Genomic DNA, 5,021 nt, shown 5'->3' with positions numbered 1-5,021 from the left:
GTTAGATATAATTACATAACAAGCTCTCGTCATGATACAGCCTGTTTGGGCTGACGCAATGTTAATCAGTCACCAATCAATCATAAACACAAACGCACACAAACACATACACAGTAAGAAACTAATGGAGGTAAAAATGTACAAGGTATAAAGCAGACATTTACAAATGTTTAAATGACGTCTTTACACTAAATTCATTGGATGTTGGATGTGTAAGGATTGATAATTTAGTCTTAAAAGCATGATTTTTTTAATTAGTTGTTAGTGGTTTTGAACTAGCTGTCAGTAACTGCGAGTACTCTCAGATCTGTAATTAGTGTCTTTTTGTTGTTGGGATATACAAATACCCAGCCACGTCCACTTTGTGTAGTATTTCTGTTCATATCCATCTGATGAGTTAAGCCTTTTTAAACTGATTTTGATAGTTCGTTCTTATTTTGTACTGTTACACCACTGTCCCAGGTTAGCAGGTTAGGGAAGGGTTGGGATCCCGCTAACATGTTAAACCCCGCCACATTCTGTATGTATGTGCCTGTCCCAAGTCAGGAGCCTGTAAGTCAGTTTTTGCCGTTTGATGATGTGTTACATATTTGTTTTTCGTTCATTTTTTGTACATAAATTAGGCCGTTAGTTTTCTCGTTTGAATTGTTTTACATTTGTCATTTCGGGGCCTTTTATAGCATGAATATGCGGTATGGGCTTTGCTCATTGTTGATGGCCATACGGTGACCTATAGTTGTTAATTTCTGTGTCATTTGGTCTCTTGTGGAGAGTTGTCTCATTGGCAATCATACCATATCTTCTTTATATATATATATATATATATATTAATTGTAAAAATTAATTAATGAACAAATTACGATAACAATTAGCAAACACATTGATAAATGTGATAAAAAGTTGACCACTATCATTTATCTTAACCATAGTTCACTGTATGTTTATTAAGTAGATAATGAAGTATAAAAAAATTCAGAAAAACATATTGATCTTTAATTTTAATGACACATATTTTTTTCGAATCTTATATTTACACATCTTTTGAAGTGTGTTCTCCGTTACATCTGAAGACATTCATTTGCAAATTATAAGATTAAGAGTTAACGGCAAATATGTTCAACTTCTAGGTATTTGTAAGTTCCTACACAAGGATCTCCAAATACATCATTCGATGCTTTTAACAAACATGAAGACTTTCCATTACACTTTGCCTTGACTATACAGGTCGAAGATTCAGACAAGCAACTAGTTGTTTTGATAGCCTTGGAAGGACATACGTCTTTCTCTGTTCGACCATAAATTGCTTTCATGATATGTATTTTGGTGCCACCTGAACAAGTTATTTTACTCGAATGACCCTCGCATATTTTAATGATTCCAGCCTGCTTTGAGCACACGGCTGAAATAGAAAAAAAGCAATCTATACATTGAAAAAACACGACGACGAATGCACTTTCTTTAAAGACTATTCAACTGCAGAAAAAGACAAGCTGCACTCCTTCTGTAGAACATTAAAAATGTGAACGGGAAAGGTTATCGTTAGTTCTGTCCTAGAACTTTTGTCATTTTTTTAGAATTCAGATTTGATGGTATATTTGTTGGTATGTAATTAAATTTATTCCTAATTTTTTACAGACTAGAGGATATAAAGTGCTTGACGAATTGCTGAAATATTTGTCTTTTGCTTAAAGGACATTATGTTGTATGGTCAAGTTTTTTATGTGAAGTCTGAAAGTTCAAGACATAAAAAGATTATTTGGTGGAAAGAGTAATTGATAACAGAATTCACAGTTAAAGGGCTCCTCTTTTAATTCAAATTAATAAATATTAAAAGGAGAGTTAACATCTGTTAGATATAATTACATAACCAGCTCTCGTTATGATACAGCCTGTTTGTGCTGACTCAATGTTAAGCAGTCACCAATCAATCATAAACACAAACGCACACAAACACATACACAATAAGAAATTAATGGAGATACAAATGTACAAGGTATAAAACAGACATTTACAAATGTTTAAATGACGTCTTTACACTAAATCCATTGGATGTTGGATGCGTAAGGATTGATAATTTAGTCTTAAAAGCATGATTTTTTTAATTAGTTGTTAGTGGTTTTGAACTAGCTGTCAGTAACTGCGAGTACTCTCAGATCTGTAATTAGTGTCTTTTTGTTGTTGGGATATACAAATACCCAGCCACGTCCACTTTGTGTAGTATTTCTGTTCATATCCATCTGATGAGTTAAGCCTTTTTCAACTGATTTTTATAGTTCGTTCTTATTTTGTACTGTTACACCACTGTCCCAGGTTAGGGAAGGGTTGGGATCCCGCTAACATGTTAAACCCCGCCACATTCTGTATGTATGTGCCTGTCCCAAGTCAGGAGCCTGTAAGTCAGTTTTTGCCGTTTGTTGATGTGTTACATATTTGTTTTTCGTTCATTTTTTGTACATAAATTAGGCCGTTAGTTTTCTCGTTTGAATTGTTTTACATTTGTCATTTCGGGGCCTTTTATAGCATGAATATGCGGTATGGGCTTTGCTCATTGTTGATGGCCGTACGGTGACCTATAGTTGTTAATTTCTGTGTCATTTGGTCTCTTGTGGAGAGTTGTCTCATTGGCAATCATACCACATCTTCTTTTATATATATATATATATTAATTGTAAAAAATAAATTAACGAACAAATTACGATAACAATTAGTAAACACATTGATAAATGTGATAAAAAGTTGACCACTATCATTTATCTTAACAAAATTGTGAAACATTAGGCTTATCAAAATTACTATCGGTTTTTGTTTTCATTGATACACATGATTGATCTAAAGTGATTACCCTTTATCATCGAAATCGATCCGAAGAGTTAGTCACATACTCGCATTTTTTTACACATCGGCCGAAACCATTTAAAAAGTGGAATATCTTTTACAGAAGTATATGTACATTGGTATTCCTTTACCAATCTGCACTTATTTTGACATGGAGCAAACTTGTTATTGTTTTTATATAATAGTGGAGTTTGATTCAAAATTAACAAATACAACTTGATAGCAAATTTTGTTGGCACGATAACAAATAAACATTCACATACTGTTCCTTCATTTCTAATCAAAATTAAAATCAACGTTAATCGATGCTAGCTCTATAAATCAACGGTTTGAATTATATTTGATTTATTTAGATGTTTTCTTCAATTATCTTAGGGGCCTCTGTGGCCGAATGGTCTAAGTAGTCGAATTACTGTATCACTAGATCACTAGCCTGTCAACACTGAGGTTGTGAGGTTGGAATCCCTCACATGTGCAAGACTCCAATTTTAATTGATTAAGATTGACGATTTTCCTACCGAAGTTCGGTGGTTTTCTCCAGTCACTCCAACTATAAAAACTGACAGCCACGAAATATCAGAATTGTGCTGAAAGTGGCATAAAACATCAATCAATTATTTCAAACATTTAAGTGATATATATATAAATATAACAATTAAAATAACTCACCAACTGCGCTTAACAGTACCAAAACTACAGTTAGATAAGGTCTCATCATCATGCAATTGCTGAAATAAATATAAAGAACAATCCATTATTTTTAACCGAAATATGTTAATAGTAATTGAGGGACAGAAATAAAGATTTCACGGAATGTTGACAAGTGTTACTCATTTCAACCAAATTTAGGCCCAAAAAAAAAAAGCGCAAAGTTCAACATATTCCAAATTTAGGCATAGGAAACAGAGCATAGAGTTCAACTAATTAAATTAATCAAGGCAGATAGGTTATGTGTCATACACAATCTTTTTGTCGACGCACTTGCAATATTTTTTCAGTCCTAAAGCCTAACAGAAATTAGCCTGGTTCAATGAATTTAGTAGAAATAAACTCATCATAGATACCAGGATTGAAATTTTGTACGCCAGACGCGAGTTTCGTCTAAAAAAGACTCATCAGTAACGCTCGAATAAAAAAAAGGTTAAAAGGCCAAACTAAGTACGAAATGTTTGCTTGCTTAATGTTCAGCGGAAAAGTTTATAAATAATTTTAATATTTTTTTTTCAACTGTTCAGAAGAAAAGTATGAAGTAATATTTACCTTTTTCACCTCCTTGCTGTGTACAGTTATTTACTGCTGTCTGTTGACTTTTTATACTACTTGCATGATTTTATTGTCCAATGAAATATAATTTCTTTTCAAGCTGTGGTTATATTTTAACAAATGTTTCCTTGATTGAAATTCAACAATAAACCTATTATGTCTACCGTGTAGTCTGACTGTGTAAACAAATTTGTCAATGACCCATCGCCACTTATCCCATGTTTCTTATAAAGATGCTCACCTGGTGTAAAAAAAAAAAAAAATTTCTTCTCATCTCTGCAAAAGTTACAAAAGTCATATTCAAACTCCATTACAAAACATGTGAGGAAATGTATCATGTTAATATATGTCTACTGAAAACTCACAGGCAAACACGAATATATTTAAGATTTTTTTCTACATATTAGGCCTTTCTCGACAAAAAAATTACATCAGCTGAGATTGATAACTTCCTGAACCATACAAGATTTGTCCCCGTATTGTGTTTTTACTTACCCAAACGTCTGAAAGATCAGCAAGTGAGAGCTGATTTTTTTTCAAAACTAGAAGAATCTTTCAAGGGTTGTTGGGCCATCTGTAATATTAATATGGGTGAATATTGAGGTAGATATAACTAGGTTTAGACATTTTGGAATGACAGTAGAGGATTGTAACAAAACATTAAAATACGTTATGTACATTGATATTTGGAATTAACCTTGAAGTTTATTTTTATCATTTAACAATATATGTCACAGAATAGTCTAGTTTGCCAATTCGAACTTGACTCTGTTATTTTCTAATTAACTATTCTAACCTTGAGAGAAGAAACACTTTAGGTGCATAATCATTGAAACAAATATTGGTCAACTCTAAAAGTGGCTTCATAAAACTAAGAATACAATATTGGTACCAACAAAACAAAAAAGACAATGGATGAGGGT

The 5,021-nt window shown here is 32.6% G+C and overlaps 1 long non-coding RNA gene across 1 annotated transcript; it reads right to left on the bottom strand.

Moving 5' to 3' along the window:
* Nucleotides 1–985: 985 nt before the first annotated feature.
* On the bottom strand, nucleotides 986–4,243 carry LOC143081622 (uncharacterized). The gene is made up of 3 exons (XR_012979995.1): nucleotides 4,096–4,243; nucleotides 3,505–3,563; nucleotides 986–1,399 (listed from the first exon to the last, which is right to left on the bottom strand). It is a non-coding gene; the product is annotated as an uncharacterized LOC143081622 (long non-coding RNA).
* Nucleotides 4,244–5,021: the final 778 nt, after the last annotated feature.

This window comes from Mytilus galloprovincialis, chromosome 1 (assembly GCF_965363235.1).
Source record: "Mytilus galloprovincialis chromosome 1, xbMytGall1.hap1.1, whole genome shotgun sequence".
NCBI lineage: Eukaryota > Metazoa > Mollusca > Bivalvia > Mytilida > Mytilidae > Mytilus > Mytilus galloprovincialis.
The sequence above is the reverse complement of the archived record's forward strand: the minus strand, read 5'-3'. Positions and strand labels throughout refer to the sequence as shown.